The sequence below is a fragment of the Pinus tabuliformis genome, chromosome 6 (assembly GCF_031772625.1).
Source record: "Pinus tabuliformis cultivar Carrire ecotype Pingquan chromosome 6, CPIR1, whole genome shotgun sequence".
NCBI classification, from domain to species: Eukaryota; Viridiplantae; Streptophyta; class Pinopsida; order Pinales; family Pinaceae; genus Pinus; species Pinus tabuliformis.
In genome coordinates this window covers 1,411,613,596-1,411,641,538 of record NC_142292.1, presented here as the reverse complement: position 1 = coordinate 1,411,641,538, position 27,943 = coordinate 1,411,613,596, and the positions used below count along the sequence as shown (strand labels likewise).

General features: G+C 38.4%; 2 pseudogenes; both read left to right on the top strand.

Moving 5' to 3' along the window:
* Window positions 1-7,566: 7,566 nt before the first annotated feature.
* On the top strand, window positions 7,567-8,187 carry LOC149263936 (vacuolar protein sorting-associated protein 26B pseudogene; annotated as a pseudogene).
* Window positions 8,188-14,234: 6,047 nt separating this feature from the next.
* On the top strand, window positions 14,235-14,990 carry LOC149263935 (vacuolar protein sorting-associated protein 26B pseudogene; annotated as a pseudogene).
* Window positions 14,991-27,943: the final 12,953 nt, after the last annotated feature.

Sequence of the window (27,943 nt, the reverse complement as noted above, 5' to 3'; positions counted from 1 at the left end):
ATAGTCTATTGGAAGAAGAAAACCCTAGAGTTATGGAAGTTAGAGTTACAGCAGACGCATGCAAGTCATCTGAAGCATCACTTACTGAACTTGCATGCTCATTCCTGCACCACATAGCAGCAAGGCCTAAGATACTTCCCTATACAGACATGGTCAAGTGGGTATTAGACAATGATGATATAACAGACAGGCAATTCAAGTCTTGGAGCCAGGAGCTTATTGGGTCATTTACCCCACAGGATTTAAGAATTATGTATCATTTACCAGAGCCGCAGGCTAGCTACAACAAGCAGTTCGTGGAGAAATTCGCCAAAGAGAACAAATATCTGGTGGAATGCACCAAAAGCTAGTTAACAAAGGAAGATCCATTGAAAAAGGACAAATACGGTATGTACAGTACTGGTTCCCTCTCCTCCCCATATTGTTTTGCTCCTGCTATGCTATGTAGGTTATTTGGAAGGCCTGATATCAACAAGTTTTCATCCGAGTGGCTACCCCTATTAGATGCGGCCACCAACGCCACTATTATGGATTGGGCCCAGATATTGTCTGATAATTTAGCCTCAGCTATTTGGAATTACCGGTCTAAAAGAACTCCCTCTCAGAGGATTTATCCTCCTTTCTTTTTAGTTGCTTATGTTATGGATGCAATCTGTTCGGTTTCTAGATTTCTTCTCATGGGTTGGAAGTGGACTACATAGAATCCCTTGCCCATTTAGGTCTACCATAAGGAATTGTGGGATTCCAAGTTTACCCCCTATTTTTATAGAATTTGTCATGGAGTTATGTTACCCCTTCACAGAATATTGTATAATAAAGACGCCTCAAGATTTTCCCCCGAAGCTGAAGTTGATATTCTCCCTATTGGAAGATGGTTCGGAGAAGAGTTTTTCACTTATAGCAGAGTATTTGGAAGCATTGCTTCCCCTCATGTGCTTCCCTTGTATGTTCCTGATAAGCTAATGGCCCGTGAAATAGTCTACCAAACCTGTGGGGTTGGAGGAATGAGAAGAATTGAAAGACAAGAAAAAGGCCATCTGGTCGCAATTCCCTTTGGCTTGTGGGGCATTTTCGCTGTTTGATTTAGGTCATGCTTTCAAAGAAGTAGACAACATGCTGAGTCTATGACTGTTTAAATTTCCAGGGAGACAGTTTGATCCCTTTGATGTAATAAATTTTTTTTACTACGGCTGTCAAAATAAATGTATTCACTAAAGAAGATGATCTCTTTGATGACATCTTCCAGCAGAAGAGCACACTTAAAGACATTCTTCACATGGCCCAAATTCAATTTGGCCCAACGGAATTCCAAGAGTTCAAACTCTACAGAGAGTGGAGATTAGCAAACATCCCCTTGGACAAGTTGCGCTTAGAACCAATAAGGGAGCCCACTCCTAGCATCAGTATAAGTGGAAGCTCGGGGACAGACAAGTCCAAGTCCAAGTCTAAGTTTGGAAAAGAATCACCAGAACGATCTAAACGGTCAGAGAGTGACCATAATAAAAGTAAAGGGTCAGTCAGGGATACTACCCAATCTAAAGAGCACCCAGAGCAACAAGTTTTGTTGACACCATAGGTGAAGGTTCCCATTCCCCTCATCCAGCCACCAAAGCTAGTGAGAACTGAGCTGGAGAAAGAGTGGGAAACATTTAATGAATTTATCAATACCGAGGAGCAAAACATGAAGACACCTGAGAATACAACACAGACAATGATAGAAATGGTCATTGAAATAGTCATCAATGCTCCAGAAATGGAGCATATTCCCATAGCCCCATCATCTGAAATCATGCTGAAGATACAGGAGATTCCTCCTCTAGATGTATTTTACAGTCCGCAGCACAAAGCAGTGGTAAGAAGAAAAAGAAAGAAAATAAAATTAGACAGTGTTCTCTCACTTGAGGCAGAGCATCTAGATGTCCTTTGGCGAGACCCTACCACTGATCCTACATAAAATTTGACTAAGTTATCCCAGATCACAGGAGCCTCTGCTTCTGCTACTATTGATAAAGCATCTGAAGTACAGCTATTGCTTAAGGATAAAGAAGAAAAAAATTCTATTTTGGCAATAACAGTTGCAGCAGGCTAGCGCTAACCAGGAAGCGGAAGAAAAATTGGAAAAATTACAATAGTACTTTCAATAGATGCAGTTGGGGTATCAAAGCAGTTTGGCCGAAAAGGAACATCAATTACAGGACATGTTAGAAATGCATAAAGATGACCCCAAAGTTACAGAATTTGTCTCAGGAGCCCTTTCCTTGAATGAACAACTCTTGCAATAGCAAGAGGCACTCTGCCAAAGAATATTGCAATGGAGCTCCCATTGCAAGATGAGCGACAAAATCACAAGTCAAGTTGTGGATTTGCGACTCGATTATGATTTAATTGATAAGAAAATTTCTGATTATTTGAATTGGCAGGAATCGGAGGAAGGCAAGAGAGCAGGGTTACTCAAGATCAATGAATCCCACAAAGAAATGTTATTCAATAAGTGGGATGCACAGATCAAAAAGGCAGAACAGGCAGCGGAAGAAGCAGTAATGACAACAAGTAATGTCATTGACGGTGTCAATGAAAATCTGCATAGAGCAAACCTGATATTAGAAACCACTCCGGGATTTCTCCCAAAGGCACAGCAACTGCAGACAAGCTGGAGACAGAAAGCTGAAGAAAAGGCAGAGTCAATCAAGAAGTTAACCAAGTTGAATTGGGACACTTACTGGCAATAATTGGTTAAACCGCATAGTCAATGTATGACTTTGAAATGCCTTACAAATCCTGCCGAAAAGATAGCGCCAGTGCTTGCTGATTTTGTTTTTGTGGGACAACTAAAATCGGAGGTCAACTAAAATCGGAGGTCAACCAACCGACGCTCCTGAAGCCGATGCTGAATGCTTGCGATCTCAAAGAACATATGCATAGTTAATTTTCAGATACAGTTTTAGTTTTATTTTTTATTTATTTTTGCCTTAGATGAGGACGGTCATTAAAACCTCCTCCTATATTTTTTAAATAAACTATTATTAGTCTTTAGTTAGTAGTATTTAAACCCCTCTCATGAATTTAGAGAGGGGTCCAGAAATTTGTCAAAAACATTTCTTCATAACATGCACTTCTGCACTCTCTGAGGAGGTTTTGATGAATGAATGGAATGAGATTTATTGATATCTATGTTTAATGTCTGCTACTGAAATGTGTTTTTGTACTCTTAGTAGATATTAAATTATGAGAAGATAAATCTATATTACTGAAGCTCATGAGTAGGACTTGTTATCAACGGTACTTTTATCTCTTAATGATTTCTGCTTATGTGTCAAGTAATATGTTATGTTCAGTTGTTTATATATGAAAGCTTGAATGTTTAAGTTATCATTTGGCACTTTTGTACGGTGGTGACTATTCTGTTTATGCTTAAATGTATGAATAACTTATTATGCGATATGCTTCTCACAATTGTTTCGGCTAATTTCTTATATGAAACAATTCACTTTTAATGAATTCTTTTCTTGTAGAAATTGAATGATCTTTATTACCAATTGTTGTTAGGAACTATTTTAGATCGCATAAATTAAAAGTTAATTCCCGGGATAGTTTTAGAATTAGATGTTTTTGTTCATTAGAATAAAATTGCATGTTTTAGATTAGATTTAGATTAAAAGCATTCTATTTAGAAATCTTTAGAAAGGAAAACATCAACTCTTATCATCACAAACAAATTTGGGAAACTGGTCCCGTTATCCCCAGTCGGACCCGCCATCCCAAACGGAAAAGGAGTTGCTTTCAAGGTTCGGACCGGGTGGGTATCCCCCTTGTTGTAGACCTGACTTTCGGGGCTTCAACATATTTGGCGCTAGAAGGAGGGACTGAATTGTGAACGGCTAGTAAATCTAAATCTAAATACCATTCTAATAGTAAATCACCCTCATCATCTCCCCCGACTTCTCCATCGCATTCCGAATCTTTAAATATTAAGCAAGAAGTTGAGAAAACAACAACCACTGCCACAAACCCAAACATTTTAGATAGATCTACTATCGAACCTCCTGAAGTTGAGTCTTTGATCCATAAAATTCAAGGATTTTCCATATCACCGCAAAAGTCAGAATTATCTCAAGATAGTGTGACTTCGCAATACAATCCTTCTCATCCTCTTACTAGATTACAGAGTGAAAATTTTGGTATCGAACCAACTGAATTACCTCTACCTAAAAGGAAAAGAGCAAGGAAGTCACCTCAAGGGTCTGATAGTGAGACTCTTTCATCATCAACATCCATTCCAACTTCTCCATTGCAAAGTCAACCATCCACTCCTCCACTTCATATTGTTGTCCATCAGAGTACTAGAACTTTAACATCCTCATCCCTACCACAAGGAACTTCGTCTACGCTTTCCTCTGTTAGTAGTTCAACGATGGCTCAAAACCCATGGAATAATCCAAGGGCAGTCTCAATGCTTGCGCCCTTAAGTCAATTACCAGCCCATCTTGAAAATGGCTGCCCAAGTTTAATCCTGAATAAGGCATGCTAGCAGAAGAACACATAAACAACTTTATGTTATCAATAAATTTAAATGGAGTTACAAATGAAGATGTTGTTGTTAGACTCTTTCCTTATACTTTACAAGTAGCAGCGAGATCCTGGTATTTCTCATTACCATCAGGATCCATTACTAGTTGGGACATTTTCCAAGAGCAATTCTTGACAAAGTTCGGCGATGATAGGTCTACGGCAACATTGATCAATGATCTATCGAATCTTAAGACTGAATCGAGAGAACCTATCAAAGATTTTAACTCGCGTTTCAACAAGCTTTTGAATAAAATTCTGACCGCTTCCAAGCCTAGCGAAGAAGTTCGAAGTGAATGGTACATATCTCCTTACCATCGAACATAGTGATCTTTGTTGATAGGGCTGCCAAGACAACATTGACCGAAACATGAAAGAAGCGATAGCGGTAGAAAAACGTATCTTAGCTTTAGAAAAGAAAAACGTTGTTGATGAAAGAAAATCTAATAAAGTTACTTTTAGAGATGATCCTAAGAAAAAGAAATTAAAAGACCCATTTGATTTAGAAGGATTACGTAAAGTCTTAAAAACCATGTCTAACGAAGCGGTTGACATTAAAAGACAAGTAGCGGAGACTTCTTCTAAGAAACCCTACAAGCCTTATAGGAAAAATCCTTCAACTAATTCAAAGCCTCCCAATGCTATAACAAATGTAGAATCAGAAGGAGAAGAAGAGGAAGTTTCTAATGAAGAACCTATTGATGAAGATGAAGTTGTAGAGCTACAGGGAATGTGGGACTTCATTCTTCCAGATGAAGAGGATCAAAAGGCATCACCAGTCAGTACCAGAAGTAGAAATCAACTCGATCATCCACAACATAGTTCTAAACAATAAAGCACAAGCTCAGTATCCAAGGATAAAATCACAGGTAAGAAATCATCACCAAAAGCGACTCAAACAAGCCCAGTCCAATCCGATTCATCAACTCTAGCTAAAACACTGATAGTTTCTGATGAAATGGAGTATAATATCATTGAAGACATGAAGAAGACTAGGGCTAACATTACTTTTCATGAACTGAGCCAATTAAAACATCAACAGAAACTACTTTTGAAAGAGTTACATGCAATACCCATTGCACCTCTTCCTGCCTCTGTAATCTTGCAAGCTTCTCATGAGATGGGAAGACCTCCAACTAATATTCAAATAAAATTGACACAAATGATATTGCTTTAATTGGAGGTAGGTCAAAATCCCATACTCCCCCATTCCTTCTTACTTACGAAATTTTCACTAAAAATTTGCATAATTGTTTGGTAGATTCAGGAGCTTCATCTAATATTTTGCCTAAAACAATATGTGCAAAGTTAAACGTCCAACCTCAAAAATATACAATACACATAGTTCAGCTGGACCGATCGTAGGTTGAAGTAATTGGTGAACTAAATCAAGTTACCATAAGGCTGTCATCCATTCTGTTATCACTGACAAAATTTCAATGCCAAATGTCTTACATTTGTTTGATGGTAAAGCACATAAAACCTTTTTAGCAGTTTCGCAGTGCAAGTGATTTCGTAGCGGAAAACACCGATTTTGCACTAATTGCGCTACGAAATGGGGAATTCGTGCTGATTCATAACACATCTCACCCCAGCTGTCAAATTGTCTACAAGAGAACAACATCATGAAATACTACGTGTGTCAAACCAGGGTGATGTGTCACCGTATTGTCTTGGGGAACATTCTCATCATGGTGGCCATCTAGCAAGTTCTAGTATGGTAAATCACACTGGTTTGCCCCATACTCTCGTGAAACAAAATATTGTAGGATCCAGGCAGCATTCCGCAGAGAATATAACAGTGAAGACAAGGGTTGACCATTCTGGTAGGAGTGCTTCTTCCAGTTTACAAAAGAAGATAGATATGGCTTCTGTGCTATCCCTGCCTTGGATCCAGCGCTGGTGTCCCTCGTATCAGATTAAATCCTCTGTATTTGAGATACATTGCGGCTACGAGGGGAATTAATCTTAAAAGTTTTTCAGTGAAAACAATACCAAGTGCTGCTGCAATGGCCATTGTTGAGCTTGCTTCCCAACAACTGCATTTTGGTAAACAGCATACGGCAGAATGACAAGTATAAATATAGTCCTGTGTGAAGAAGTAGAGTCTTTCACTTGTCAATTTTGGCTTTTCAGGCACAGGGGCATCCAGATATTTGTCTTGTTAGGTTATGGCACTGGTCTTCCTGGCATTCTCTAATCGCCTAGAGGAATCGTTGCATTTTTCAAGTGATCTACAGAAATAAAGGCTTGGTTCAGGTTTATGGCATGGTGATGTCCAGTGGTATGAGTAAGTAAGACAGGGATGGGCACGAGCACTGCAACTAACAAAGAGGTGTTTTCTGTCATTCATCATTGAAGGAAATTGACTTTGGGCTGTCTGTCTTTTTCAAACCTGGTCACGTGTTCACTGATGTGGTTGGAAGCCCATACTATGTTACCCCGGAAGTGTTATGCAAGCGCTATGGTCCAGAGGCAGAGGTGTGGACAGCCGGGGTCATCCTATACATCTTACTCAGCGGTGTTCCACCATTTTGGGCAGAAACACAACAGGGAATTTTCGATGTTGTTCTACGAGGTCATATTGAGTTTGATTCAGAACCCTGGCCCACAATTTCCGAGAGTGCAAAGGATCTTATCAAAAAGATGCTTACTTCAAAACTATCTGAGCGAGAATTATGAGCGCCTGACTGCTCATGGAGTTCTATGTCATCCGTGGATATGTAAAGATGAAGATGGGTACCTCTGTATCCAATTTTTCTGTGGTCAGAGCTCCAGGTGAAAAAGTTTCATGTTTCATTGCATCCCATTCTGTTTCTGATCCAGTGGATTGAAGCCCCTGACCCTGTAACGAAATTTTCATATGAGTCAGATAGAATTAAGAGGTCTGCCGAGTTCGGGAAGTTTAGCAAGTGTTTGGAAGTGAAAACTGCGGGTGGATTGACCAATCATTGCAGATTTTGGGTTTTGGAGATCACTTAAAAGCATTGACCAGCATTGACCAGTTGCAAATATGAACTATCTCATTGGAGCGTTTAAGCTACCTTGTATAATATCTATCACCTTTTCTGATGGGAAAACTCGTAAGCAGGCTACTGTAAAGAAAGAAAATGGGCAAACTGCCTTGGTGCCTCTTTTTCGAAGCCAAGAAAATGTTGTTGGAGAGGTTTCGATAGAACCTGTTGCTGGTAAAAAGGTTGAGCATAATGGTGTAAAAATTGAGCTTCTAGGCCAAATAGAGTTGTATTTCGATAGGGGTAACTTCTACGATTTTATTTCCCTTGTTCGGGAGCTAGATGTACCTGGTGAGCTTCATGACCGTAAGACCTATCCATTCGAGTTCTCCACAGTTGAGATGCCATATGAAGTCATACAATGGTGTAAATGGGAGGCTAAAGTACATTTTGAAGGTTACTATCAGTCGTAACTATGTCAGTAACATTGTCGAGTACCAAGACTTCTGGGTACGGAATTATACACCACTTCCAACAGTTAACAACAGCATCAAGATGGAGGTCGGGTTTGAGGATTGCCTACATATTGAGTTTGAATATTTCATGACAATCAGCAAATAGCAACTCAGGAACAAGAATCAACCAGTAATCCTGAATGGATACAAGGAGAGCATTTTGTGCATCAAGCCCTACAAAATTTCAGATTGTCATATGCATTAACAAACATAACTCAGCAGTTTCGTAGCACGCTACGAAACTGCTGTAGGTGGTGATTTTAAACGCAGAGCAGCTATTTTGATAATATGAGTGGGAATTTTGAAAGAAAGACACCTGTCCATCAATACAGCCTACAGCACATCAGAAACATGGTGGTGTTCTATTGTTTTTGGGTTATTAAAGAGACTTAAAGTACATGCTGCTGCATATTCGAAGTGATGGGGGACCAGAACCGAAAAGTAAGGGATATTCTCAGCCAACACGGAGCAGATTAAAGCCTTCAACATCCAAAGCTAGCATGGAACATTGAATACTCATCTCAGCCATCTCAGCCAAACGGAAAGGAAGCCAGGTGTCAAAGCTGCAAGGAGGAATCATTCTACGAAGGAGATAGACTTAGAGTTATAATCAAATTAGGACTCTTTAGAATTTCAGTTAGCACTTATTGTATTAAATAGTTTGTTGCAAAGCAGATAGGGGTCATTAGTGACAGTCATCGAGCTCCCCTCATGCTGGAGGAGGAAGCTCAAAGTAGTTAAAGTTATGTTTCTATATATAGTGGAAACTTTTATGTAATGAGGGTTGGATATTTGAGAAACAGAGTGTTATTTTGGCTTGTGTACAAACTCATTTTCAGTAATACAAGTGACTGCTTTTCTTCTCAGGATTCATACAATGTTTCAAATGCTCAAGATATGTGGTTTTGTTTTATCCTTTATGTTTTTACAGTTGTATAGATACACAATCACTCAGAATTCACTTTGCTACTCTGACTTCCTGTGTGTATTTATAAGCTGAGGTTTTTATGAGATGTGTTTTGAGTATTTAAACATTACATGCCCTGACTTCTATGAATGAGTAGTGTTATAGTTTACTGAAGGATGATTAACTCCATAAGCCCAATGGAAGTCTTTGTAACGTCTGTCCAGCCAGCATGTTTGTTAAATTCACTTTACTAGAGTTAGCCATCTTATCAATAATCAAAATCATAAACCTTTTGAGAGACCCCTCTCAGGCTAAGGAGGCTAAGCCTTAGTCAAAAGATTGGTCTGAAACAGTTACACAGAGTCTACCTGATCAGCAGCCCTTCAGTGCTTGATTTTGTGATAACATTTTGGTGCGTCTGCCGGGAGTCTGAAGATTACTCATTCCCGAAATTATGAAGCTGAACTTCTGAAGGTAGCAGGAGCTCAGAAGGTTTTTTTTGAGGCTGCAAATCTACCTTGGCGACTCCATTGTTGAAGAATTCGAAATTCATAGATTCATGGTGATTCCACTGGAGTGATGAAGGACCCAGATGCTACCATTCTTATCTCAAGGTATGCATGCATAGACTTTTCAGGAATTCATGGTTTCCCAAATCATTTTCCCAAAGATGCATATTTTCTAAGGAATGGTCCAAAATTCAATGGAGAAGATTTGAGTTTAACTTAGAAGCATATATCATATTTTTGTGAATTTTCACAGCTTCTTAGAGTTAAACATGAGGATGTTTGCATTATGTTATTCTATGATTCACTTCAAGGGAAATGTAAACAATGGATTGAAAGCTTTCCTATCAAATCCATTAAGTCATTTCAAGACTTATGGCTTATGTTTTTGGAGGAATGGATAGATAGGTCAGAGGTGGTGGCAAACTCTCCTTCAGTTCAAGATTTCAAACAATGGAATAATGATCATAGTAATGGAGAAACAAATGAAAATTTTTCTTTGTCCTTGTCCTCGTATCTAAAATCATTTGACTGCAAGGCAAAGGATAAGATGAAATTTTTGGATGAAGTTGCTGAGGACATTGAGAAAGAAATTGAAGGTTTAGAAGGTCAAATACAGGCATATAATCTTCATAATCATGCTCATTATTTTCAGAAGCCTTCTATGGCAGAACACAAGGAGAGAGTGTTGGTTCCTTTCTCTTTCACGATTGATGAACTGAACACTGTTGTTGAAGATCAGTTTGCACAACCAGAAAGTTACAAGAATCATCAAGCTGATCATGTATTCTGGGATCCTATAGCTGATTACATGGAAGAGTTTTACTCTCCAGTGTTTCAGTTTTTCTATGAAGATCAGAGGCAATTTCAGTGGCAGTGGTCATCGCCATATCATAGTGGCTCTGAACTCCGATGCAGTCAAAAAACTCAAATATCAGATAAGACAAATGATTGGCTGCATTGGAAATTTCACATTGATTGAGCTGAAAGAAGTTTGAATTGATAGGGTAGGTAGGTAGGAAATTGCAAATAAGCTCAAGGTTGTCTGAGCATTTATTTTTTAGTGAATATAGACCTCTCTCTCCTACGGTGATCATCAAGCTCAAGCCTGCCAGGGGGGGCATTAAAAGCATTAGAATTTTTGTTGTCTATGCTGCAGCTTCTTCTGGAGTCAATACATGCACAGTTCTACAGTTATCGATTGCTCACAAAAGGCTAATATTCTGCCCAAACAATTCTGATACTGATCTTATTTGCTGTCTTTGTGTGAACTTGATTTCATTGCTTTGGGATCAAAGACAAATGCAAAAAACATGGCCACTGTTATTATCAGGTATCTATTGTTAAATCGCTGTGCTGCTTTGGGGGAACTACTGGTATCGAAACCAAACCAAGGAAAACCATTCATAAATTTGTTCATCAGTTTCCAAAATTGGATCTTTCTGCTCATGTCCAGAACTGTATTGAAGGTGGAACTAACTATCACTCCAGATTTTCAGTGGGATGAAAAGATTCATGGATATGTGGAACCTTTTTGGATAATAGTAGAGGACAATGATGGTGAATATATACTCCATCATGAATATTTTATGTTGAAAATGCAGTATGTTGAAGATGACCATCATTTGAGCTTCACTGTCCCCATCCATGAACCTCTTCCTCCCCAGTACTTCATTCGTGTTGTATCGGATAAGTGGTTGGGGTCGCAGACAATACTGCCAGTTTCATTTAGACATCTTATTTTGCCAGAGAAATACTCACCTCCTACTGAGTTGCTAGACTTGCAGCCACTTCCTGTGTCCGCATTAAGAAATCCTTCATATGAAGCACTATATCAACAGTTTAGACACTTCAATCCTATTCAAACTCAGGTATTTACAGTGCTTTATAACTCAGATGATAATGTTTTAGTTGCAGCACCTACTGGTAGTGGTAAGACTATTTGTGTTGAGTTTGCTTTACTGCGATTACATCAAAAAGGCCCAGACAGTGTATTTCGATGTGTCTATATTGCTCCTATAGAAGCTCTTTCCAAAGAGAGATATCGGGATTGGGAGCAGAAATTTGGAAAAGGATTGGATCTGAAAGTAGTTGAACTGACAGGTGAATCTGCAACTGATTTGAAGCTCCTTGAAAAGGGTCAAATAATAATAAGCACACCAGAGAAATGGGATGCTTTGTCTCGGAGATGGAAACAGCGGAAACTGGTTCAACAAGTCAGCCTTTTCATTGTGGATGAACTTCATTTAATTGGTGAAGAGGGTGGTCCAATCCTGGAAGTAATCGTATCCAGAAAGAGATATATTTCAAGCCAAATTGAAAATCATATCCGCATTATTGCTCTTTCTATTTCACTTGCAAATGCTAAAGATCTTGGAGAGTGGATTGGTGCTACAGCACATGGACTTTTCAATTTTCCACCTGGTGTGCGTCCTGTACCAGTTGAGATTCACATTCAGGGGATTGATTTAGCCAATTTTGAGGCTCGAATGCAAGCAATGACTAAGCCAACATACACGTCAATAGTTCAACATGCAAAGGAAGGCAAACCGGCTCTAGTGTCTGTGCCAACATGGAAACATGCACGACTTACTGCTCTTGATATAGTCACATATTCAAATGTAGATGGTGGAGAGAGATCCCAATTTCTTCAATGTACGAAAGAAGATCTGGCACCTTTCATTGCGAAAATTAAAGAATCTACCTTGAGTCATATTTTGACTCACGGTGCTGGGTATCTACATGAAGGTCTCAGTTTAATGGAAAAAGAATTGGTCACCCAGCTGTTTAGTGCAGGGGCAATTCAGGTGTGTGTAGCAAGCAGTTCGATGCGTTGGAGGTTGTCCTTGTCTGCACATTTGGTTGTTGTCATGGGGATACAGTATTATGATGGGCGTGAGAATGCTCATACTGGCTATCCTATTACTGATCTTTTGCAAATGATGGGTCGTGCCAGTAGACCTCTGCTTGATAATGCTGGAAAATGTGTAATATCTGCTGGTGGTCCCAATAAAAAACAGTTAAGTTATACTGGTAGAGAGGAAGAGGAATGCTTTTATGATGGAGCGGAGGAGTTCAAGTATGGGGATTTAATTTCTACTCCAGTTGGGTGGAGTGATGCATTCTGCTTTTGAAACTGGTGGCAAATCAAGTACAATGTTACTACATATAACAGATGGAGTACATGAAATGTCTGAGCCTGGTTCAACTAGACAGTCTTCGTCACAGAAAATTGACAATGTGAGGTATGCAGAGGATGAAGTGAAACCCCAAGGAACTTAAAGAAGATGTTTGTCAAATAAATTTTATAAGACACTGGAACTGCAGGTTCTTAGTGTACCACAAGGGCACACTATCCCAAGTGGAGCCACTGTTATCACTGACAAAATTTCAATGCCAAATGTCTTACATTTGTTTGATGGTAAAGCACATAAAACCTTTTTAGCAGTTTCGCAGCGCAAGTGATTTCGTAGCGGAAAACACCGATTTTGCACTAATTGCGCTACGAAATGGGGAATTCGTGCTGATTCATAACACATCTCACCCCAGCTGTCAAATTGTCTGCAAGAGAACAACATCATGAAATACTACATGTGTCAAACCAGGGTGATGTGTCACCGTATTGTCTTGGTGAACATTCTCATCATGGTGGCCATCTAGCAAGTTCTAGTATGGTAAATCACACTGGTTTGCCCCATACTCTCGTGAAACAAAATATTGTAGGATCCAGGCAGCATTCCGCAGAGAATATAACAGTGAAGACAAGGGTTGACCATTCTGGTAGGAGTGCTTCTTCCAGTTTACAAAAGAAGATAGATATGGCTTCTGTGCTATCCCTGCCTTGGATCCAGCGCTGGTGTCCCTCGTATCAGATTAAATCCTCTGTATTTGAGATACATTGCGGCTACGAGGGGAATTAATCTTAAAAGTTTTTAAGTGAAAACAATACCAAGTGCTGCTGCAATGGCCATTGTTGAGCTTGCTTCCCAACAACTGCATTTTGGTAAACAACATACGGCAGAATGACAAGTATAAATATAGTCCTGTGTGAAGAAGTAGAGTCTTTCACTTGTCAATTTTGGCTTTTCAGGCACAGGGGCATCCAGATATTTGTCTTGTTAGGTTATGGCACTGGTCTTCCTGGAATTCTCTAATCGCCTAGAGGAATCGTTGCATTTTTCAAGTGATCTACAGAAATAAAGGCTTGGTTCAGGTTTATGGCATGGTGATGTCCAGTGGTATGAGTAAGTAAGACAGGGATGGGCACGAGCACTGCAACTAACAAAGAGGTGTTTTCTGTCATTCATCATTGAAGGAAATTGACTTTGGGCTGTCTGTCGTTTTCAAACCTGGTCACGTGTTCACTGATGTGGTTGGAAGCCCATACTATGTTACCTCGGAAGTGTTATGCAAACGCTATGGTCCAGAGGCAGAGGTGTGGATAGCCAGGGTCATCCTATACATCTTACTCAGCGGTGTTCCACCATTTTGGGCAGAAACACAACAGGGAATTTTCGATGTTGTTCTACGAGGTCATATTGATTTTGATTCAGAACCATGGCCCACAATTTCTGAGAGTGCAAAGGATCTTATCAGAAAGATGCTTACTTCAAAACTATCTGAGCGGGAATTATGAGCGCCTGACTGCTCATGGAGTTCTATGTCATCCGTGGATATGTAAAGATGAAGATGGGTACCACTGTATCAAATTTTTTGTTTTCTCTGTGGTCAGAGCTCCAGGTGAAAAAGTTTCATGTTTCATTGCATCCTATTCTGTTTCTGATCCAGTGGATTGAAGCCCCTGACCCTGTAACGAAATTTTCATATGAGTCGGATAGAATTAAGAGGTCTGCCGAGTTCGGGAAGTTTTGCAAGTGTTTTGAAGTGAAAACTGCGGGTGGATTGACCAATCATTGCAGATTTTGGGTTTTGGAGATCACTTAAAAGCATTGACCAGTTGCAAATATGAACTATCTCATTGGAGCGTTTAAGCTACCTTGTATAATATCTATCACCTTTTCTGATGGGAAAACTCGTAAGCAGGCTACTGTAAAGAAAGAAAATGGGCAAACTGCCTTGGTGCCTCTTTTTCGAAGCCAAGAAAATGTTGTTGGAGAGGTTTCGATAGAACCTGTTGCTGGTAAAAAAGTTGAGCATAATGGTGTAAAAATTGAGCTTCTAGGCCAAATAGAGTTGTATTTCGACAGGGGTAACTTCTACGATTTTATTTCCCTTGTTCGGGAGCTAGATGTACCTGGTGAGCTTCATGACCGTAAGACCTATCCATTCGAGTTCTCCACAGTTGAGATGCCATATGAAGTCATACAATGGTGTAAATGGGAGGATAAAGTACATTTTGAAGGTTACTATCAGTCGTAACTATGTCAGTAACATTGTCGAGTACCAAGACTTCTGGGTACGAAATTATACACCACTTCCAACAGTTAACAACAGCATCAAGATGGAGGTCGGGATTGAGGATTGCCTACATATTGAGTTTGAATATTTCATGACAATCAGCAAATAGCAACTCAGGAACAAGAATCAACCAGTAATCCTGAATGGATACAAGGAGAGCATTTTGTGCATCAAGCCCTACAAAATTTCAGATTGTCATATGCATTAACAAACATAACTCAGCAGTTTCGTAGCGCGCTACGAAACTGCTGTAGGTGGTGATTTTAAACGCAGAGCAGCTATTTTGATAATATGAGCGGGAATTTTGAAAGAAAGACACCTGTCCATCAATACAGCCTACAGCACATCAGAAACATGGTGGTGTTCTATTGTTTTTGGGTTATTAAAGAGACTTAAAGTACGTGCTGCTGCATATTCGATGTGATGGGGGACCAGAACCGAAAAGTAAGGGATATTCTCAGCCAACACGGAGCAGATTAAAGCCTTCAGCATCCAAAGCTAGCATGGAACATTGAATACTCATCTCAGCCATCTCAGCCAAACGGAAAGGAAGCCAGGTGTCAAAGCTGCAAGGAGGAATCATTCTACGAAGGAGATAGACTTAGAGTTATAATCAAATTAGGACTCTTTAGAATTTCAGTTAGCACTTATTGTATTAAATAGTTTGTTGCAAAGCAGATAGGGGTCATTAGTGACAGTCATCGAGCTCCCCTCATGCTGGAGGAGGAAGCTCAAAGTAGTTAAAGTTATGTTTCTATATATAGTGGAAACTTTTATGTAATGAGGGTTGGATATTTGAGAAACAGAGTGTTATTTTGGCTTGTGTACAAACTCATTTTCAGTAATACAAGTGACTGCTTTTCTTCTCAGGATTCATACAATGTTTCAAATGCTCAAGATATGTGGTTTTGTTTTATCCTTTATGTTTTTACAGTTGTATAGATACACAATCACTCAGAATTCACTTTGCTGCTCTGACTTCCTGTGTGTATTTATAAGCTGAGGTTTTTATGAGATGTGTTTTGAGTATTTAAACATTACATGCCCTGACTTCTATGAATGAGTAGTGTTATAGTTTACTGAAGGATGATTAACTCCATAAGCCCAATGGAAGTCTTTGTAATGTCTGTCCAGCCAGCATGTTTGTTAAATTCACTTTACTAGAGTTAGCCATCTTATCAATAATCAAAATCAAAAACCTTTTGAGAGAGCCCTCTCAGGCTAAGGAGGCTAAGCCTTAGTCAAAAGATTGGTCTGAAACAGTTACACAGAGTCTACCTGATCAGCAGCCCTTCAGTGCTTGATTTTGTGATAACACAATCCAAAGGTATGTCAAGTCATTGATATTTTAGTTGCAGACTTTCCTGAATTTTATGGTTTAATTCTTAGTAGGGATTGGTCTGAAAATCTTCATGGATACTTTGCGACCGACTGGTCACACATCTGGCTCCCTTATAATGGTAAACAAAATCAGATAAAATTTGAGCGAGAAAGACACCAAAAATACATAGTGACAGAATTGGAAGGAGAAAATGAACCTATAGCATACAGCAACAGTATAATTGGCAACTATTCTGTTGACTCTTACTTAGGAAATTTTAATGCTCATATTTTGCCTTATATAGAACATTCTGTTTTGTCTCAAGTAGAAAACTTTTCTCAAATAGATAGTTCTAAATGCGTTAATTTTGTAGATAGTCTTGTAAATAACTCTTTGTTTTGGAAATTATTTTTTGATGGTTCTAAGTCTAATGATGGAGCAGGAGCAGGATGTGTATTAGTTAGTCTAGAAGGGAATAAAACCATGCTAACCTGTAGACTCGCGTTTGATTGCACAAACAACACCACAGAATACGAAGCTCTAGTACAAGGGCTGTACAAGGCAATCGGACTAGATATCAAGTATCTACAAGTCTGTGGAGACTCTGAGATTGTTATTAAACAGGTACGAAATACTATACATTATCTATCAGGTCATTTAAAGCATTATCAATCTTTAGTGCAAGATCTGACTAGGCATTTTATAGCATTCGATATTTCATCCATTCCCAAACTCCAAAATGCTAGTGCTGACCTCCTGGCTAATGTAGCTTCCAAGCTCATTCCCTGAGAAGACTATAGCCCAAACATATTCTCAATTGAATTGATCTTTAGGCCCTCCATCCCTGATAATGTTACCAACTGGAGAATTTTTAACGATGACCCTGATATTGTGAGTTTCCTGACATCAGAAGGATCTTACACTAATCAGATAATTGATGAGGACCAACATGAAAAGCAGTTACAACAAGAGAGCACCAATAATTCCATACCAAAATCTGTAGTCAAGTTGGAAGACCTATATGATTTGAAAGATAGATTTAAAAGGTATACCAATTCAAAACTTTAGAGTTTAACTCTGAACTATGAATTAGTAAATCTAGGAACAGATATCAAGCCACAAAATATCAACCTAGGGCTTGGTCTAGCCCCAGAAGAAAAATTAGCCTTTCTTTGGCTCTTGAAACAGTATAAAAGTGTCTTTTCCTGGAATTACGATGACCTTAAGACTTACGACACTTGAATCATTCAACATACTATCCTGATGATAGCTAATGAAAAACCTGTCCAGCAAAAGCTAAGGAAGATTCATCCTAATCTAGAAAGCCAGATTAAATCTGAGCTCAATAAATTATTGAAAGCCAAAAAAAAAATCCTTTTCGAAATTATAGATGGGTTTCCAACTTGGTTCCAGTCAGAAAGAAAAACGGAGACATTTGGATTTGTATTGACTTTCGAAATCTTAACAAAGCCTGCCAACAAGATAATTTTCCCTTGCCTCCTATGGAACAAATATTGCAAGCGGTTGCAGGATCAGAATTAATGTCCTTTTTAGATGGTTTCTTCGGCTACAACCAAGTTTTGGTCCATCCTGACGATCAGCTAAAAACCACATTTAGAACCAAATGGGGTACTTATGCATATCAAAAGATGCCTTTTGGGCTGATTAACGCTGGCGCCACATTTCAAAGGGGCATGGATATTGCATTTAAGGGATTAGTAAACAAATTAGTGGTGATTTACTTGGATGACATAATAATATATTCTAAAAAATGTGGTAATCACCTCAGAGACTTAAAGCAAATCTTCCAACATTGTCAAAGCTATGGGATTTCACTTAATCCAAAAAATTCCTTTTTTGCATTAAGTGAACGAAAACTATTTGGATTTATAGTGTCAAAATCTGGAATCCATATTGATCCAGATGGAATTAAGGAAGTTTCTTAATTATCCTTACCACATAATAAGAAAGCAATGCAATCCTTCCTTGGCCAAATTAATTTTGTTAAAAGATTTGTTCCAGACTTCTCAAGGATTGTGTCACCATTACAAGCAATGATCAAGAAAAATTCACTCTTTAAATGGGGCCAAGCAGAGTATGAAGCGTTCAATCTGATTAAGAAAGCAATTGTTAATGCCCCATCCCTAGCAACTCCAAATTTTTCTGATCCTTTCATTTTGTATACATTTGCCTCTGAGAAGTCATATGCTGCAATACTCACACAAGCCAATCAAGACAAAGCGGAAGCCCCAATTGCCTTCTTTAGTTCAAATTTGCAAGGGGCTGAATTAAATTATTTTGACATTGAGAAACAAGCTTATGTTGTTTTCAAAGCGATCAAACATTTTAGACCCTTTCTTCTTAAGACCCATACAAAGATAATAGTGCCATTTCCAGCGGTAAGAAATCTCTTAGTGCAGAAAGACGTGGGTGAAAAGAGAGAAAATTGGGTCACTGCCCTACAAGAATACGATGTTGAGATCAAGCCAGCAAATATTGTAAAAGGTCAAGGCTTTTGCAAGATGTTGGTTGGAGCATCGCTTATTTCTGAAATACCATCTCCTAATCAAGAGGTACAAATGTATGAGGTAAGCCTAAACGATATTGAATCGAGATATGTTGATATCATGTTTTATCTAAAAAATGGATATGCTCCTTCAAATCTGAATTATACAAAGAAAAGAGCCCTAAGATTGAAAGCCAAGCAATATCAACTCGTAAACAATGTACTTTTTAGGATAAATTATGATTCTGTTCTTCTTCGATGTCTTGAGAAATCTGAAGATGAAAAAGTATTGTAGGAACTCCATGATGGACCAGCAGGTGGACATTATGCAGGAGATGCAACAACACATAAAATTTTGCGCGCAAGATACTATTGGCCTACACTATTTAAAGATGCACATAGCTATGTAAGGAAATGTCAAGTTTTTCAAACTGCTGCTAGAAGACAGAAGAAACCATCATTGCCATTGCAACCAGTCAATATCGATCAACCATTTGATCAATGGGGATTGGATATAATAGGTGAGATCGTTCCTCACTCTTCTAAATAACATAGGTACATCCTTACAGCTACAGATTATTTTACTAAATGGGTAGAAGCAGTTCCTCTCAAGACAACAAATGATGGACATATCATCGATTTCATAGATCAGTTCATAATTACCAGGTTTGGTTTACCTTTTGCTTTAATGTTTGACAATGCATCATATTTTCTGGCAATGCTATGACTGAATTTGCACTTAAAAGAGGTTTGAAGCTTAAATATTCTGCCAATTATTACCCACAAGGGAATGGGTTGGCCGAATCAACAAATAAAAACTTAATCAGAATCATTAAGCGAACCATTGATCAGAATCATAAAAATTGGCACAAATCTTTGATGTATGCTCTTTGGGCAAACCAAATAACTCAAAAGGCTTCCATCGGCACTTCTCTCTTTAATTTAGTTTATGGGAAAGAAGTAGTTCTCCTAACTCATCTAGCAATTCCTTCTTTAGCCTTAGTTCAATTTATTGAAGAAATACCATCTTCATCTTTACAACTAAGACAACTGCAGATCCTTAAGCTAGAAGAGCAATGAGAACATGCTAAAATTACACATGCTCATCATCAAGCATTAGTAAAGGCTTCCTTCGATTCAAACATGGTATCTAGGAAGGATTTTCAAATTGGAGATTTAGTATTGAAATGGGATAAGGCTCACGAAGAAAAAGGCAAACATTCTAAATTCCAACGAATGTGGCTTGGACCATTCCAAATTGTTGAAATTATAGGTCCATCGACTTTCATGTTGCAAGATTTAGCAGGGAAAAGAGAATATTTACCTGTTAATGGGTAGATCCTTAAAAAATACTTTCCATAGAAGATGACCTCTTCTATTTTTGTAAATTATTGTTTATAGCTTTATTTTGATAATAAAACAGGTTGTAAATGGTTACCTTTGGATTTCACGAAAAAGATTAGTGTTTCTTTTAAATTTTGTTTTTCGCTTGTATAAATAGAACTAATTTGGAAAATTAATCATTATTATTGAAAGATACAGTCAAATGCTACAAACCTGAAAATTTTACTAGTTTCAGCCTTACGAATTTTGATAAAAAACAACCTTTAGTGGGAGTTTGTTTTATATCAGTCATAAAAAGCATCAATAACGAAACGAAGGTTCTCTGTAGAAAAGTTGTCTTCAAAAACTCTATAATTGTCGTCCAGAGCTATTCTTATGGAACCAATGATGTCCTCCCCACCTAGGGAATTATGAGTTTCAAGGAGTAATCCAATGATACACTATAGACTTAAAGAATAAGAGGTCTCATCACGAGCCGACTTATCATGATCATAGAGATTATAACTTGCTAACATTGCCAAAACTGCATACCAAAATAGGGCAATGAATCAATATTGTTGCAATCAAAAGATAAGGGGTCTCATCACGAGCTAGCTTGTTCGGCAAAGTTAGAAATCAAGTGAATGGCACTGTCAAAATTTGGCCACCAAATCAAGACATTGTTCTTTAAGAATTAAAAGAAAACAAAAGCAATAAGTGTGGATATGGATTTATCTTTGAAAATTGTATACTTCTCGAAGTAGGATACAAGATCATTGCTGGGTAATAGGTAACCCTGTCGAGGCTATGAACATCTGCTGGCAGCAGAGGCTTTACCTATGACAAATGAGCATACTTAAAACTGATCTACAAAGATGACTTTGTTTTTATCTTTATAAACCAAGTAGTGGCTAATGTAAATACAATGACTAGCTTTGGGAAGAAAATAATTAGAATTAGCACGGAAGAAACAAACTATCATTAATGGCTAAGAGCATGATGCACTTTATATTTCTATAATAAAGTTTGATTTTCCATAAAACTTTTCTGTTTTGGAAGTTTTAGAAAATTCAAAAGATAATCAGAGATAACTAGTTCTTCCTAGTGAATCGCCAATTGTTGTGGCTAGCAACAACCCCCCTTTTTATTTAGTATTAGTAATAAAACTAAATAAATGGGGACCCTTCTAAAAAAAAAAAAAACTAGCACTTATAATTCCCTTTGAATAAAACACACTATCATAAACTTAGGAAAAACATCCGCAAAACCCAAAAAACTTAAGTATTATGATAAGTTTCAAATAAAATCGTTCTCTTAACAATAAAACATCGCATCGCAAAAGGGTAAAGGAGGATATCATATAAACAAACTTTCGAAAGTGCGAAAACATGATGATGCGAGATCGCACACCTTATAGACTCATCGCACATCGCAGATTTCAGATGTCGCAAGCACCACCTAAGATAAAACATCCTGATCCTACGATATGCGATAAAGCATCTCGCAATCGCATAAATAAATATTGATTTTTAACAAAAAGGATTAGTGATATGGCAATCTGCAATATTTCGATCTGTGGTATTGCGAAGCAAATCGCAAAATCGCTTTATCACAGATCAACAGGGCTCATTGTTCAATGAAATATTTCTCGTAATCCAATACTGAGTTATGGGCATCAATGTCAACTTAGTGGTTTATCGATGGTCATTTATGAGAAAAGATTTAGACCTGATCGAAAGGTTGTTTCACGTAGGGTGATATATTTGATATGATTTCAGAATTAAGAGCTTTCCCGTCACCTTATCACTTACCATTATTCATTCCTTACTTGTAAACTTGCAAGAGCGGCAAGCAGAATAATATACAAAGCAGTGTGCAGAATGTAATGGGGAAGAAGGGAAAAGCTCCAGTTGCTGAGAAAATAGAGATGACGCCCTTATTCATAGACACCACCTGTACCAGAGAAGCCGACATATCCACTTGGGAAGGCATGTACAGTCTGTTGGAAGAAGAAAACCCCAGAGTTATGGAAGTTATAGTTACAACAAACGCACACGGGTCATCTGAATCATCACTTAGAGAACTTGCATGCTCATTCTTGCACCACATAGCAACAAGGCCTAAGATACTTCCCTATATAGACATGGTCAAGTGGGTATTAGACAACGCTGATATAATAGACAGGAAATTCAAGTCTCAGAGCCAGGAGCTTATTAGGTCATTTACCCCACAAGATTTAAGAATTATGTATCATTTACCAGAGCCGCATGCTAGCTAAAACAAGCAGTTCGTGGAGAAATTTACCAAAGAGAACAAAGATATGGTGGAATGCACTAAAATCTAGTCAGCAAAGGAAGAGCCATTGAAAAAGGACAAATACAGCATGTACAATACTGGTTCCCTCTCCTTCCTGTATTGTTTTGCTGCCGCTATGCTATGTAGGATATTTGGAAGGCCTGATATCAACAAGTTTTCATCCGAGTGGCTACCACTATTAGATGCAGCCACCAACACCACTATTATGGATTGGGCCCAGATATTGTCTAATAATTTAGCCTCGACTATTTGGAATTACCGATCTAAAAAACTCCCTCTTAGAGGATTTATCCTCCTTTCTTTTTAGCTACTTATGTTTTGGATGCAATCTGTTCGGTTTCTAGATTTCCTCTCATGGGTTGGAAGTGGACTATACAGAATCCCTTGCCCATTCAGTTTTACCATAAGGAATTGTGGGATTCAAAGTTTACCCCATATTTTTATAGAATTTGTCATGGAGTTATGTTACCCCTTCACAGAATATTGTATAATAAAGACGCCCCAAGATTTTCCCCGAAGCTGGAGTTGATATTCTCCCTGTCGGAAGATGGTTCAGAGAAGAGTTTTTCACTTATATCAGAGTATTTGGAAGCATTGCTTCCCCTCATGTGCTTCCCTTGCATGTTCCTAATAATCTAATGGCCCGTGAAATAGCCTACCAAACCTGCGGAGTTGGAGGAATGAGAAGAATTGAAAGACAAGAAAAAGGCCATCTGGCCGCAATTCCCTTTGGCTTGTGGGGCCTTTTCGCTGTTTGATTTAGGTCATGCTTTCAAAGAAGTAGACAACATGCTGAGTCTACGACTGTTTAAATTTCCAGGGAGATAGTTTGATCCCTTTGATGTAATAAAAAATTTTACTACGACTGTCAAAATAAAGGTATTCACTAAAGAAGATGATCTCTTTGATGACATCTTCCAGCAGAAGAGCACACTTAAAGACATTTTTCACATGGCCCAAATTCAATTTGGCCCAGCGGAATTCGAAGAGTTCAAACTCTACAGAGAGCGGAGATTAGCAAACATCCCCTTGGACAAGTTACGCTTAGAACCAATAAGGGAGCTCACTCCTAGCATCAGTGTAAGTGGAAGCTCGGGGACAGACAAGTCCAAGTCAGAGTCTAGGTCTGGAAAAGAATCACCAGAACGATCTAAATACTTAGAGAGTGACCATAATAAAAGTGAAGGGTCAATCAGGGATACTGCCCAATCTAAAGAGCACCCAGAGCAACAAGTTTTTTCGACACCATAGGTGAAGCTTCCCGTTCCCCTCATCCAACCACCAAAGCCAGTGAGAATTGAGCTGGAGAAAGAGTGGAAAACATTTAATTAATTGATCATTACCAAGGAGAAAAACATGAAGACACCTGAGAATACAACACAAACAATGACAGAAATGGTCATTGAAACAGTGATCAATGCTCCAGAAATGGAGCATATTCCCATAGCCCCATCATCTGAAATCATGTTGAAGATAGAGGAAATTCCTCCTATAGATGTATTTTACAGTCTGCGGCACAAAGCAGTGGTAAGAAGACAAACAAAGAAAAGAAAATTAGATAGCGTGCTCTCCCCTGAGGCAGAGCAACTAGATGTCCTTTGGCGAGACCCTACCACTGATCCTACAGAAAATTTGACTAAGTTATCCCAGATCGCAGGAGCCTATGCTTCTGCTACTATTGATAAAGCGTCCGAAGTACAACTATTGCTTAAGGATAAAGAAGAAAAAAATTCTATTTTTGCAACAACAGTTGCAGCGGACCAGCGCTAACCGGGAAGCGTAAGAAAAATTGGAAAAATGACAACACGACTTTCAACAGATGCAGCTGGGGTATCAAAGCAGTTTGGCTGAAAAGGAACATCAATTACAGGCCATGTTAGAAATGCATAAAGATGACCCCAAAGTCACAGAATTTGTCTCAGAAGCCCTTGCCTTGAATGACCAACTCTTGCAACAGCAAGAGGCACTCTGCCAAAGAATATCGCAATGGAGCTCCCATTGCGAGATGAGCAACAAAATCACAAGTCAAGTCATGGATTTGCGACTCGATTATGATTTAATTGATAAGAAAATTTCTGATTATTTGAATTGGCAGGAATCAGAGGAAGGCAAGAGAGCATGGTTACTCAAGATCAATGAATCCCACAAAGAAATGTTATTCAATAAGTGGGATGCACAAATCAAAAAGGCAGAACAAGTAGCGGAATAAGCAGCAACGACAGTGAGTAATGTCATTGATTGTGTCAATGAAAATATGCATAGAGAAAACCTGATATTAGAAACCACTCCGGGATTTCTCCCAAAGGCACAACAATTGCAGACAAGCTGGAGACAGAAAGCTAAAGAAAAGGTAGAGTCAATCAAGAAGTTAACCAAGTTGAATTGGGACACTTACTGGCAATACTTGGTTAAACCACACAGTCAATGTATGACTCTAAAATGCCTTACAAATTCTGCCAAAAAGATAGCGCCAACGGTTGCTAATTTTGTTTTCGCAGGACAACTAAAATCAGAGGTCGGTGAACCGACGCTCCTGAAGCCGATGCTGAATGCTTGCAATCTCAGAGAACAGATGCATAGTTAATTTTCAGATACAGTTTTAGTTTTATTTTTTATTTATTTTTGCCTTAGATGAGGACGGTCATTTAAACCTCCTCCTATATTTTTGTAATAAACTATTTTTAGTATTTAGTTAGTAGTATTTAAACCCCTCTCATGCATTTAGAGAGGGGTCCAGAAATTTGTCAAAAAAATTTCTTTAGAACATGCACTTCTGCACCCTCTAAGGAGGTTTTGATGAATGAATGGAATGAGATTTATTGATATCTGTGTTTAATGTCTGCTACTGAAATGCATTTCTGTACTCTTAGTAGATATTGAATTCTGAGAAGATAAATCTATATTGCTGAAGCTCATGAGTAGGACTTGTTATCAATTGCACTTTTATCTCTTAATGATTTATGCTTATGTGTCAAGTAATATGTTATGTTCAGTTGTCTATATACGAAAGCTTAAATGTTTAAGTTATCATTTGGCACTTTTGTACGGTGGTGACTATTCTGTTTATGCTTAAATGTATGAATAACTTATTATGCGATATTCTTCTCACAATTGTTTCGGCTAATTTCTTATACGAAACAATTAATTTTTAATGAATTCTTTTCTTGTAGCAATTGAATGATATTTATTACCAATTTCTGTTAGAAACTATTTTAGATCACATAAGTGAAAAGTTAATTCCCGGGATAGTTTTAGAATTAGATGTTTTCGTTCAGTAGAATAAAATTGCATGTTTTAGATTAGATTTAGATTAAAAGCATTCTATTTAGAAATCTTTAGAAAGGAAAATATCAACTCTTATCATCACAAACAAATTGGGAAACTGGTCCATTATCCCCAGTCGGACCCACCATCCCAAACAAAAAAGGAGCTGCTTTCAAGTTCCGGACCGGGTGGGTATCCCCCTTGTTGTAGACCCGATTTTCAGGGCTTCAACAGACTCATACATTAGTTGTTCGTGTGGACGAGATAGAAGACCCCGGATTTAGTTTAATCCATCTGGGCTGTGATTTCAGGAGTAATAGAAGATCACAATGTATGATGGCTATGATCATACAAATCATCCAGTCATGGGTCCACCATCAATCATCCATGGACATGTCTTTTGGTTATTTTACATGTAATGTTAGCTTATGTGTTGAGCATGGGTATGCCTCCCTCAACAAAGATATCATGATGTAAATGTATTATAACAGATGATGCTCTTGCCAATTATTCTTGATTCTGACTTGTCACAAGGTAAATCACTTCAGTCATCAATTATCATTTTTGACTTTGTGCTTTAGGGGGAAATTTGTTATAGGCCATTTTGTCACATCTAGTCAATAGGCCTTCAAACAGGATAAATTCACATCCTTCAACATATTGTCATCATCCCTACACAAATCCCTAAGCATGAATTTGTTGAATCCTTGAGTTTCCACTCTTAACTGTTGAATTCCCAAGATTTTAAGGTCCAGCACACCCTGGCCACTTAGGGACGAATGTTGACTACCAGTGATCAGGTGCTCAACATTAGGCTCAAACTCAAAATGGCAGAATCTCGATAAACTTAGCTTCAAATTGAAGTGCCCATCATCCTGATTCCAACAGTTCGAATGGCACTTGAATCTGAGCTCATATGAAGAAGTTAGAGCAAGTCAAAGTTCAGGTTTGACTTGGACAGATGGCAGGAGAAGATGACTTGGCAAGACTCTTCAGCGAATGGGGAAGCGCCAAGTGGCAGGTCACCATTGGCCCCACATTTTGAAAATTGCATATCGGAGGTGGGTTGACGTTAAAGAATCGGCCCCAGAGCAAGTCAGGGTTGCGATGCGATGATCATAATCACACATCGCAGAAGGAAAGTGTTATAGAATCAGCCCCGGTAGGATCAGGTTGTGATTGTGATATTACAATCATATATTGCACAGTGAAAAGTCTCATTATATGTATTACCCTGGCTCCGTCGATTGTGATATATTCCGGATGCGATACAGTTATAATGAAGTTGATAGTTCCGTCGGGTCTATCGCTTATCGCAATCACATATCATCCACATCGCATTCAAAAACCATAAGACTCGCTGGTTCCCGTCGATTGCGATTTGCGATGGAGTTGTTGGTGCCAATAGGTTATGGCCGCTGTGTGGTGAAATTTTCACCCAGTTAGCACTTTTTGGAGCGAAATTGTAGGATCATGCTGGAAATGGTGCAATTTGTGGAGCAAATATTGGGAAAACTAGGAGAGGTCATAAATTCTTCAGTTTTTGACCAAATTGGATGCATAAAAGAGGCTAAATAGCCATTTTTGGACATTCTGGACTCATTGGAGTAGGTTTCAGAATAATTTGAGCATTGTAAACACATCTTTTTACACTTTTCAGCATAATAGATAGGCCCAAGCCATTGGAAGTGCTAGTGCCTGTCAGTCATGTCAGTCACCAGTGATCAAAATATGCTCTTTCAAAGTTTTGTTAGGGTCTTAGGTTAATTTTTTTATGGTTTCAGTAGGTCTTCAAATAAAAAAATTTGATCATTAGTTGTTCAATCTAGGTCAGTGCTACTCCCTTTAGTAATCATGGTTCTCATTATTTGTCATGGTTGATCTCAGATCAGTTGAAGTGTCAACATATAAGTCTTGGTCTAGGGTTTCCACTGATGTTGTCATTACTATGTCCAAATTCAAAGCAAAGACCCATCATGGTTATGTGTCTTAAGTCTCTACACCAAGGGATACAACATGTTAGGAATAAAGTTAATAAAAGGTATCAAGCATCATTTATGAAGTTATTGCTGCAAAAGAAAAGGTATATTTTCATCCTTTGACATATACAAGAAAAAGGATTTTGTATGTTTTAAAGACATTCTACACATTTGTTTTCATCATTCACATGTACAAAGACTCCAATTGATCATTCATAACCCACAAGACTCATTCATCATCGATTCCTGCTCTCCAAGTGCATCTTCCACCATTTCACTGCATTTTCTGCCTTCTCGCTGCGTTTTCAAGCCTGCTCGCTATGTTTTGTGCATTTCACTACCTTTTCTGCCCTCCACGCTACGTTTTC